Source organism: Ctenopharyngodon idella, chromosome 18 (genome assembly GCF_019924925.1).
Source record: "Ctenopharyngodon idella isolate HZGC_01 chromosome 18, HZGC01, whole genome shotgun sequence".
Lineage (NCBI taxonomy): Eukaryota > Metazoa > Chordata > Actinopteri > Cypriniformes > Xenocyprididae > Ctenopharyngodon > Ctenopharyngodon idella.
In genome coordinates, this window is record NC_067237.1 from 27,542,063 (window position 1) to 27,554,904 (window position 12,842).

General features: G+C 35.6%; 1 protein-coding gene across 3 annotated transcripts in view; it reads left to right on the forward strand.

Moving 5' to 3' along the window:
* The first annotated feature begins 606 nt into the window (after window positions 1-606).
* Window positions 607-12,842, forward strand: part of tspan9a (tetraspanin 9a) — a 230,514-nt gene continuing 218,278 nt past the window's right edge. For 2 of the 3 annotated variants that reach the window (XM_051870806.1, XM_051870808.1), the window contains exon 1: window positions 608-899. The gene's annotated coding sequence lies outside the window, so the exon portion shown is untranslated. Of the gene's footprint in view, window positions 900-12,842 lie in introns of all 3 variants that reach the window. The other variant, XM_051870807.1, reaches the window with a different exon arrangement.

The window sequence follows — 12,842 nt, forward strand, 5'->3', positions numbered from 1 at the left end:
CAATGCACAGCAGGGAGTGAAACAATTTGTAATGATAATGTTGAAGTTTGAGTCACAAGAATATTGCGTGATTAATCTGCAAGAGCTGCTGTACTAGAGTTTTTAGTACATTGTGCTATTAATATAACAAATGAGCAGCCTTTCTAAACAGATTTCTGCATCTGTATGCTACCATGACAGCACATAACACTGATTCAGGACAGTGGCAGTTATGAGATTAAATATGGCTTAACATCATCTAGTATGGACAGATCTTTCACCTACCATAAACCATATCTTTACATATTTTTTTTTTTTTGTATGCATCATGCTCTTCTTTAAACAAACCATTTACGCAAACACAAACCTTAAACCCTTTTAAAAATCCCATAAAAAAATCACAAATGTTCTCAAGTGTCTTTCTTGAGCAATGAAAGAGCTTTTTCCTTGAAAACTATAGCGAGATAACAGATCTTTATAATTTATATAAGCTTCAAATGTTCAAATTCATGAAACCACTACACATGGTAAGATGTGTTTCATTTCTGTACAGGATATTTAGTGAAAGCAGAGAATTTGACCTTGTTAAACTTCATTCATAAAGGGAGCAGCAGTCACGCCTGTAGGAGTCAGTAAACCTCTTCCAGCCGCTGCACCGCATTTCCGCTTCCACTGGACTCAAGAGTCCCCAAATCCCTGCAAAGAGCAGTGAGGCACTCAGAAGCACGAAAGGATTCGATATATGTCAGAATAACATTTATTCTTTACACAAGTCACTCCGAAAGTTTGTAGCAGCGCTCAAGTGAAATGCAGAGTTAAAGTAGACAAGGTTCCGCCGAGGAAAGACTTTCACCAGCTCCAAACTTTGTTGTGTTATTCTGAGTGTTTGACAGACGCTTCCAGGATCAGACGCCGGACAGGTAGGAGCATGTTAATGTAATGTGAACTTATAAAGAGTCAAGATAAAGGAGCTTTATTATTTTGCACTGCTGACGCTCAATACTTGTATGTAAAACGATTGTTTGTTGTGTTATCAGCTGAATAAAAGTTCTGCTGATATCTTTCTGCCTTTGTGATAAATAACCGTTTAACATGTTAGCGTTTACTACATTGCAGTTATCAAAGAAAGTTACAATGAAATACTAAATACAGTAAAACTGTCAAAAATATTTTAACAGAAAAAGAGTAAAATAATACATATAGGCTGAATTTAGGTTGATTGGGACACTTTTTCCAAGTCATTTCAATGGCAAAAAGTTTCCCAATCACCCTGAATTCACCCTATATACATTATTTATTTTACATAAAAATGATATGTTTGGTAACACTTTACAAAAAGGTTCATTAGTTAAACATTAGTTAGTGCATTAACTAACACGAACTAACCATGAGCAATACATTTGTTACTGTATTTACTAATCTTCGTTAACATTAGTTAATTAAAATACAGTTGTTCATTGTTTGTTCATGTTAGTTCACAGTGCATTAACTAATGTTAACAAGATTTTAATAATGTATTTGTAAATGTTGAAATTAACATTAACAAAGATTAATAAATGCTGCAGAAGTGCAGATCAATATTAGTTCATGTTAACTAATGTAGTTAACTAATGTTAACTAATGAACCTTATTGTAAAGTGTTACCATATATTTTTTGTGACAGATAACAGATACTATAACATTGTATCGTATTAGAATCGTTTGATATTATTGTGACATTTATTCATTTGACTTATTAATGAATGTTATGTGTTGCAGAAACTGAATTTCATACTATATGTAGCATATCATAAAATATAAGAGGTGTAAAGACAGTTGTAAGAGTTTGTGATCTTAGCCGGACATCAGGGAGGAATTTTGGAGTGCAGACGCAGAGGTATTTCAGGAATCAAAGCTTAAATTCAGAGCTCTTTGAGAGACAACAGCTGAGAAGAGATCAATATGCTCTAAAGTGGCCAGTGGAGACAACATCTACTTCGTAGTCTCATGTTTTCAGCTGTCACATACACAGTCAAAATGAGATTCATAACACTCACGAGGATGAATCTACAGAATGATTTAGCCAGATTGAATATATGAAATGTTATATGAAATATATTATATATAGGTATTATATGAAATGTTTCTCATTTGGGATAGTTTTCTTTAAACCTATATTGCCCTGCGCACTTAATTTTGAGGAATGCTGAGGTTATCTGATGCCCCTTTCAGAGATGTTCGTCCACAGCAGGGCATATTTGTCCTTGCGTAAACAGTCTCCCCCTTCTTGCTTTGTGTCCCTGTGGTCTCAGACATGGCCGTTGTGTTTACAGTCTAGAAGATCAGCATGTATCCCTTTGACCCTGACCCTCACATTCCAGTTCTGCATCCTGCATGGAGCAGGCGGTCCTCAGGACCACTGCTCTCCAAGGCCTTCTGGTGGGGGAAAACATGTGGCAATATCCTCTGCGTGCATAGTGAGCACGTGGCGCGAGTTGTTTGTGGCCGATGAGTCCCCTCCCCATCAGCTTTATCGTCCTCTCTCTTTTAAAGAGCTTGTGATTAAACCACACCAAGTTCTCTGTCTAATCAAATGCTTCAGCCGGATCTCATTGTTTTTCAGCGTATTATTGGAGTTCCTGTTGCAAGATTAAAACTTCGGTGTAACAAGCTTCAAAGCTTTGAAATCGAACACTTACTTAGTTTGTGATTTACTTTTTGGAGTGTGACAAATGTTTTTGCAGTAGTGTTGTTTATACCATTTCTAGCTCTAACTCATCATGCTTAATTGCTCTGTTATTCTAGCCTGATGTTCACGAACGTTCCTATTATCTCCAGCCGACTAAGCGTCCATGCACTCTCACACCCACATAGAGTCCACAGTTGTTAAATCAACAGTTTTGTTCTCCCTTTGACCTCATTGGCTTATTTGACCAGTGCCAGGCTGTTCAGCGCAGAGAGGGATCACTGGCCACGGATGGGAACAAGAGCTGCTCTGTGCCTCTGCGGGTATGGGACAATATCGGCCTGATGGTTCAAGCTATGACTTAGCAGAAACAGAAGAAAGATCAGCTTGACTCTTCACTTACAGCTGTGTGACATAAGCACAGTTAATGACATCTTGAGCAGTCAGCCTGCATGGCATCATGCTTGTTCAGTCGGACCATAGATGTCATAGTGTTAGAAGATGTGGAGCAGACAATGTACACACTTACATTGTCTTCCAAAAGGTTTTTTTCTTTTTTCAATGATTCCTAGAGGAACCATTTTGATTCCCCAAAGAACCATTTTTTTCTTAGTGTGAAGAACCTTTTAATAATCTGAAGAATATTTTTCCATTGTAAAGTACCTTTTGTGCAATGAAAATACTCCATGGATGTTTAATGTTTGCTGTAAACCCTAACGCTCAAAATAATTAATTGGTTTGAGTAGGACAAACTTAAATTAAACAAATTATTTCAGTCAAATTAACTTTTATGAGTATTTAGCACTTTCTTTTTTTTGAGTTTACAGAACTGATATATTTTAAGTAAACTGAACTGTTTCATTGCTTTAAGTTTTATGAACTTATTTCTTTTAATTTAGACGAACTTAAGTTTAACAATTTCTGTTTCCCAGCATGCTTTGCCCATGGCACTCGAAAAGGAGAGTAAATGCTAAAATTAAGTGTTAAATAATGTTTTTTTGTGCAAAATTAATGTTGAGTGGGAGATTTAGTAGTTATTAATGTTTTGTTATGCTAATTTAGAAGAGTTTCTGTTAATGTGGGTTTTTGGAGAGTTACTATCATGGTGACGTGTGGCTTGGTTTGAGAGCAATGTGTTAAATGTTTTATATTGCTGTACTCATTCACCAAGTGCTGTACCATGCTATTGCTAACATGTTAGCAAATTAGCAAGTTAGCATTTTCTAGTTATAGTTAGCTAAGTTTCCACTAATACAAATTTTTACACTGAGATTACATGATAATTTAAATGTATGAATTAGTTTACTCAAATATTTCAATTTAAGAACAATTAAAAGGTTTGAGTACAACATAATCTGTCAGTTCTGCTTAATTAAACTTTGAATTTCTTAATTTTGATGTAACCGATTGCCTCAAATTGTTTTGTTTTTTTTTTTTTTAGCTTTTTTCCAACTTATTCGGGTTTACAGTGTTTTAGTGCCAAAAACAAACCTTTATTTCTAAAAATAGCACAAACATTGGTGAAAATTTTTCAAAATTACATTGAACTGTTTTTGTATTACTGCTGTTAAAATGAAACATAAGTATGCTACCATACAAAAGTTTGGCGTCAGTAAGTTCAGCTTTGTGATAACTATATGGCAAGTACATTCTTGTCTATATTTTGATGCTGTGACTCAACCACATGCTGTTGTTTACAGTCACTCTATTTTGGAGAGCAGACTGTTTGCTATATTGAAAAAACGAGCAGTCTTTCTGTTTTAAAGATTACCCTTTGTGGCTCAACATGAATTCCTGAAGATGTGATGTTGATAGCGTTGAAGTTAGTTTATGAATGTGTGTTTGTGCATGTGTTTTAAGGTAGATAACTCACCGATGCCTTGTGGTTTATGGCATGTTGTTTACTGAGTCCTGCAACACTGTTTCAAGTATGTTATTTGGTCTATGTGTGCCTCTGCCAATTAAACCCTCTTACAGCCACATGTTTAGCGTTCCCTGTGGAGAAGGCCTTCCAGTTAGTTTTTCATAGGCAATTGAAAGCAATTGCCCTTTGAGTAGGTTTATCTCTGTTTTGACTTATTTCAACAGCACCACGGTTGATGAGTTAATGTGTGATTTAACACAACTATAATGCTAGGGTGTTCAGATGGTGTTACCAAATCATTGCTGTGCCATTGTAAGGTGTTTTGAGTGCTTTAACATGTTACTATAGAGTTGTTGTAGTTGGTTGCTATAGGGTTTTGCATAGTTTCTAAGTTTTTGTTTAAAGACCCGAGTCTGGCGCAAGTCTTATAGTAGGAATAGTAGGAATATAAAAAAGTTTGGGGTCGGTAAGATTTTTAAAAATGTTTTTTAAATAAAGTTTTATGCTCACAGAGGCTTCATTTACTTGATTAAAAATACATTAAAAACAGTTATATTGTGAGATATTATAATAGATAATATAATTTAAAAAAGCTGTTTTCTGTTTTAATATTATAGAGTATTAGTATTTTTTTAAATGTAATTTATTCCTTTGATGGCAAAGCTACATTTTTAGCAGCCATTACTCCAGTCTTCAGTATCACAAGATAATTGTGCTTCTTACAATAATTTTGTATGATGACATGTTTTAATTTATTTGGTGAAAGATTTAGAATGGTACATAATGGAACTGATTGGAAAGATGTCTGAAATAAACTCAAAAACTGAAAAATTAGGCATATTTCCCCTGTTGTAGCAGCCAGATAACGTCAACTGACATTTTCAAGTTCTGTGTTTCATAAAAGTTATTACAATTATATTCCATTAGGCTTCTGGTACATCTGACACTTAGAGAACATTGACTTACATTGCTGTAATCTAAAGCATATGGATTCTTCTGATCAGCCTGAAGTGTGACTTTCATAGTCTTTTATTTGGCTTTTGTCCTAATGCACCATCAATGCAACAGCATGTTCTGATGGGTCATGTTTTATTAAGTTGGAAATTAGATCATCGTTAAGGGAAAATGACCAAGAGTGGAGAGCCAAGGGTTCCAGTGCTGCCTTCCATCCCTCTGTTTCTACTCTCGATATGGAGGCCAAAGCAGTGCGACAGTTTGTTCAGAGCGTGTGTGAGGGCACATATGATGGTGTCATAGACAATACGAGAGTTTGACTAACTGAAGCCAGATGCCTTCGACTTTAGCCTTGGATGTGTCACTCTGCAAATTGAGGGAAACCACACGCACCATTGCAACAGACAGTTTACTGCAAGGTTTTAAAGGAAGGGTTGTGAGTCATTCATTTAGGGGGATTTCTTGTATCAATTGGATCTCCAGACATAAAACACATTTTCAGATTCTGTGATGTGTTCACTCTATTACTCAGATATTTTGAAGGTTGTGAATGTTTGCTTCACTTCCATTTTGCACAATTGTCTATTTGCCATTTTATTTTGGATGCAGTATGTGTCACTGTCTATCTTGGAAATCTTTAGTGATTTACTCTTTACTTTGTTCCACTTTGCCTTGGGGTCCTGATCAACCTGTTGGGTTTATATTGCGATAATGACTTTACATTTGACTGTACACTGTTCGATTTGCATATTTTTTTAAAACTTCTTTATTGTAGAGATGCATGATAGCCAACCAAATCTCGTGAGAAAATGTAACTGACAAGTTGGTAATTAGGGGTTCAAGCACGTAGCATTGAAACCCTAAAAGTGATCGGGCAGACCAAACCGTAAGTCACAGAGACTTGAGACTTGAAACTTTGAGAGCTGGTAGTACTCTCACCGTCTTCAACATCAGCAAGGCTCGCCCCGATCGGCTTGACAGGGACACTACAGCGGTCAAAAGTATGAAATGGCTCATAACTCCTGAACTGTTGGGTATAGGCTCTAGTGTCTTATGTCGTTGGAATCCAATTGGCTCAAGACAGACAAAATGCATGCAGATTTGCTCGTCGTGAAATTTTCGGCTATTTTAGATTTTTTGAAAATCCTACTTTTGCGAACTAGTCCTAGGTTTTTGGCCTGATCGGAACCAAACCAGTGCAGCTTGATTCTCCGGAGTCTGATTGTCAATAATTATCAAAAAAAAGTTGAAATTTCAATTCACGGTCCCCAAGGGCCACCAAAATGTTCGAATTTGGTGGATCCACTTTTACTAAAATGGCTCTAACTTGTGAACAGAATGAGATATTTTCACCAAACTTAGCACACCTATGTAAGAGCTTATTCTGTGGTCGCATGAAAAAGAATGTGGCAACTGGCCATTTGGTGGCGCTATAACTGCAAAAAACATAAAAATGTTATCTAATCTTCGTGTTTTTCACATACATAAAATATTATGTATCGTTTTTGTTTTTTTTGCACACACCCACGACAGTCATATCACATGGTAGAACTCCTCATTCTGAGCAACTTTGCCTCTAGGACCACCTCTGTCCATTTAATTGTTTGTTAAATATTGGAGATTATTTCAAAAACCAACTTTGGCGAACTAGTTGTAGGTTTTTGACTCATCCTTGATAACTGTTAAAAAGCTTTAAAAACTATATATTTCCTATGGTAAATTGCCTGTATTGGCTGTAAATGGTCTTTTCTTATGATCGAGATGGTTACAGGTTTGCTAAATAGAACATAATGTCTTTTTCGCATGTGCTCAAAGGCCTTAAAACGCTTGAACCCCAATAACTGCTTTTCGCAGCTATATTTTTGTATGAATTTGTACAAGTTGATTTGTACGAAAACATAGTATTAAAAAATGGTCCACCCCTAAATTTAACCCTTAGTGATGTTCACTACCAGTTCACCAAAATTGCCTTGTTGTTGATATCTGTAAGTTATCGGATTGCAATTGGATATTACAGTTTCTTAATTATTTGTTGCTGCCTTTTTTATGTTTAGAATTAGAATACCTTAGCCATCCTCTAACGCTCACTTAAAGTTAAACTTTAAAATCTTTAACACTGTTAAATATCAAATAAATATCCAATATGTTATAATGTCTAAATTCACTTGTTTCATTTAATACTATTGATTTTAGTTTTTAGTGTTGTATTTTTAATTTATTTCAACAAAGTAGTATGAAATTTGATGTTAGCATAACATGAAAAGAATTATTGGCTTATTATTGGCAACACCCCAAAATATTCTCCCAAAATATGTGAAAAACTGGACTTCTGTACCTAGAAATGTATGCAGAGCTGTGCATGTGAGCACAGTGGGATGGAGAATGGGGCCCTGGAGAGCCATCCTCACTACCTGAATGAAACCCAGCTAACTGCACACAAAGGGACCTTATTGGCAAGGCACAACCATCCCTTGCGTCCCTCTCTGCCAGCACTTGGTTCAAAAGCACTTTTGTGAGCCCCTACATAGTTTAGGCCTTTTTGGAATTACTACCTCACTGGCGATTAAAGACGTGGGTAACTATTATTTGGCCTGGTCTTCTTCACTGTACTATTATTACTGGGAATTTGATTCTTTATTCTTAACAGGGAGGAAGAGAGTAGTTTGGGAATGTACAGTGTGTGCTGTTGATGTCACATTCAAGCCTGTCGCTGACAGTCTCAGCGCACCAGTAACTGATACTATTTTACTTATCAGATAGGCAGCTTTATATAGTCGTCTTGTGAATGCACAGCAAATGTGTTTTGCCTGTTTTACCTCAGCTTTACCTCTTAAAAAATGTTAGACCAGTTTTTGGATCCTTTCCTGGTGTTCCAGAAGGCCTGTGAGATCTTAAGAGTGCGACTGAAGGCGATTTGTTTGGCAGCTATGCGGGCACGTCTGTCGACCTGATATAAACCATATTTGACATAGCTTTAATGCAGTCATTAGCGTATCAGAAGGCAGCAGAAAGCTTTTTGATTGCCTCATGTCCCTGCAGAGGTGGTAGTCCCGGGCCATTTATTTCTCAATCATACTAATTCATTCCTGAGGTTTCTCCTGTTTTACATTACTGGACATACGGTATCGGCAGATTGAATGCTCGCCAATACTTGCTCTTGTCATTTTGACATTTTTTTTATTTTTATTAAAGTCATTTTGCATTACAGAAATACATCTGAAAAAGGCTGAAATATTTTTTTTTCCATATTTTTTTTCCATCGCTGTCCTCAGGTGAACTCTTTCAGGTCATGTGGAATTAGATTCTATACAGTAGAAGAAACACTACTTTAGAAGTGAGTTGTAAAATCAATGCTATAGATTTCATGCTTTATTGCCTTGCGGTAAATGGCACTCGGTACATTGATTTCCTTTTTTTCCTTCCCCCTTTCCTCTTTTTAAGTGTGTTTCTTTTGGCTTAACCTTTGTGTATGTGTAAATATCTTTGGGTTGAACAATAATGATAGCACATTATATATTTTGTGCATGCATTTTTTATGCCCTGCAGACTTAAACATTTGGGTTTTCTATGGCATTTGGTTGTGAATTCTGCTTGTCAACTTTATAGCCAGGTAAAATATATATTTATAATAATAATTAATATAATTTTTCTATAATTAAAAAAATAAAAAACAATATTAAATGTAAAAAGTATAAATTATACATTAAAATTAATTAATATTATAAATGTAATTTATTTAAACATTATAAAAATAAATAATACATTTCATACATTTCTTTTGTTTTTGTGATCAGTTGTGTATTGGGAAAAATGTTGGCAGGGCAAGCAGAAATCTAAAGTACTGGCCTGACTTTGCAATCAGAAAAAATCCTTAATATTGGGAATTATTAGTTACAGGCTTTAATAATGTCAGAATTAACATTGAATATTACTTGACATAGTGTTTGTCAGGGTTGTGAGCCATTGAGAAAGCCTTTAAAATTAAAGTTCAATTCCTGTATTTGAATTGAAAGCAAACAGGTGTGAAGTGTGAAGTGTTGAAGCTGATATTGTATAGCTCTAGGCAAAATAAGGTGGTTTATCAAAGCTCAAGCAATCTGGATTGCTGTTTTTATTAACTCATATAAAAGTACATCAGCCAGACCTCAAATTGTAGGATTTACACCAATGCCTCCCAGCAGAAATACGTGGTTGGTGAAATCAGCTAGTGTGATGTGAGGTCGTACCACAGAGTTTGATTGGTACACAGGTCATAGTTTTTCTTGGAAGACCTCAAAAAGGCTGCCTTCATAACAGTCAGTTCTTTCTGATTGACTGTGGTAACCTGTTGGCTTAGTAAACCACCAATGCTACATTAGTCTTACAATCACACTGTAACATAATCTGTGTGATTGCTGGGAGAGGATGTGCTTTTTGTAACACAAATTAAGATATTTTAAATGAAATCTGATTTCTGTCTCTCTGTTGACAGTCCATGCAATGATTGGTTTAACACACAAGAATGAACCTCATTGGTTCTTCCATGTCAAGAAAGCATGCTTGAACTTCCTTTTACTATAACTGATGTGTGTGTTGATGAATGTTTAAATGTGAATAAAAGCCTAAATTCAATCGGTTCATCATATATAGTAGGGGTGTAACATATTAGTCCCGAAGCATCACGGTTTGGTGCATACAGTCAGATGATGAATACATTGAGTCACAAAGATCCACACTCTAATCCAGAATGGGGCGTGCGCAGTAATGCAACACTGTTTGCTAACCACCACAACAGGAAAAAGAGCAGAAGAAGAAGAGACAATCTATGAACCAACCCAATTTAATTTTTAATCGAAACTTTACAGAAAGGAAAGTGGGACATAGAAACACGTTAATCAAACCAATAAGTTTGAAAACAGCCGTTGCATTTTACCATGCAGCACTGGTCAATCTATCAATTGTGCATTCTATTTACTGCATAGTGCTTAATATACTGAAGGAGGCTGTACTGTACCAACTACCTCAGGGGGGACTAAGTGCCACTAGGTGGAACAAACTGTAATTTGCACTACTGTCTGCTCAAAATAAATCATATCGAACCGTGACCTCAACTGTGACTTCTGTGTACCATTACACCCCTAATGTACAGCGATCATGTCTCTCCAGAAAATTTGGACTGAACCACTCAATTCATATGGATTAGTTTTATGATTTCTTTATGAACTTTTTGAATGGACAAAGTGGTACTTGAGTGGACTGTCAATGGAGGGACAGAAATTTATCAGATTTCATTAAAATATCTTAATTTGTGTTTCGAAGATGAATGAAAGTCTTACAGGTTTAGAATGACATGAGGAAAATGATGATAGAAATTTCATTTTTGGGTGAACTAACCCTTTAAGTAAGTCTGCAGAAACTAATGATTTTCAGGTGATAGATGTGTGGTCTTTATGACACATTTGCATTTTTTAAGCTTTGTGTAATTATTAGCCTACATGATTCCTTATTGTGGTGCAGGTATGGTATCAGATGATAATAATAACATGAATGATTAATACAAATATTCAATAAAATGACTTTAATGGTTCTTAAAATATCTTGGTTTTATTTTGGGTACATAGGTATGTGTCCAAAAACATGGTATTTCCATGGTGTCATGTCCAAAAAACATGGCAATACCGCAATACATTAACTTCTGTATGTGATTTTCACCCAATTTATGTGATTTCATTTGGTTTCTGTTAGACTTAGGAATCTGCATATTAGAATTTGCTTGTCAGTAATGCTTTTTGAAAGGCAGTAATTATGTACTATGTAGGGACTCTAAATTTAGACTTCATGATTGATATGCATAACAGGGTCTGTCTAATATGACCCATAATTCTAGCCTGGTTTTCATGTCAATCATTAGCCATTGTTTGAGTAATCCATTTACATTTTTAAATGGCTAATAGCTGGATGTCAATAAAGCCAATAGACAGATTCTATTCTGCATAGTGTGTAAAGAATATTTTGTGCACAACTCAATCATAATAGCTTCACTATAATCAGACAGGTTCAAAATTACTAACACTTAAGAAGATAGTGCCAGGATAACAAAATAAATAGCAGAAAGGTGAAGGGCAAACATATTAAATATGGCATGTATTCGACTCTCATTGAATGCTACTACCATGATTTCTTGTGTTAGTGTCTGTGGTTGTCTGTCAGGTTTTGGGTTGTCCTGTGTTTTGGAATGCTCTTCATAATTACTATGTTTCTTTGGCTGTTTCTGGAGATATTTCTATTCAAAGGTGTGCCAGTGTACAGAGACATGAAATGCAATTTTGCCTCTGACAATCATCATGGATCTATCTGATGATGTAGGGCAGGATGTTTTAGGAGTGACGGACCTCCACCAGTATATAAAAAGCTAGATTTTCTTAGTATCACTGTAGAATACAACTCACTAAATAAATCTATATTTTTGCATTTTTTGGGGTGGAAAAAAGTGTGTGGCATTTGCCTATGCTAAATTTACAATTCTTTGGTATTGTGGCTGGTTGCTATGGGGTTTCTAGGGTGTTTGTGGTGGTTGTTATGAGTTTCCTAGGGTGTTCTGGGTTGTTGCTTACAGGCTAAAAATAGTCTGGCATAGGGCTGGGCGATATGGCTGAAAACTGTATCACGATATCAGCGTTTGAGTTTCATATCGGTCGATATTGATAATTATTGATATTTTTTTATGACCCATTTAAAATAAGGACCAGGAGAAAAATATATTACATTTAAACATTTTTATTTTAAACCTCACCTTCCTCTGATCATAATCCCCTCAGTTATTAAGACAGAAATGTGAACAACCATGGAAAACTCAAATAATTAAAATGTTGTGCGGTGTTGCAGCTACAGATGTTGTTGGTTGAATACGGCTGTGCTCCAAAGGGTGAGCGCGGCTAAGGTGGTACATCAAGTTCGTGGTATTACCAGTCTTGGCGGGGACGACGGTCTTGCATAATTTTTCTTGCAATTGCGAGTTTACATCTCGCAATTCTGACTTTATTTCTAGCAATTGCAAGTTTATATCCCGCAATTGTGAGCTTATAACTCGCAATTGTGAGTTTATATCTCGCAATTCTGTGAAAAAATGAAAACTAGCAATTGTGAGAAAAAAAGTCAGAATTGTGAGATAAAAAGTCGCAATTACCTTTTTTAGTTTTTTTTTTATTATAACAAGCTTCCATATAAATGCATGTAGAAGACAACTTTTTAAACAGTACTTTTGTGAAACCTGTTTAAAAACAACTTTGTTTTGAGATTCAGGTGGCACGGAAATTACAACATCTTTTTTAATAGAGCCATCAAAGAAATGACATACTTTAAGCTAAACCACTTTATTAGGCACAGCTCCATAATTTAATT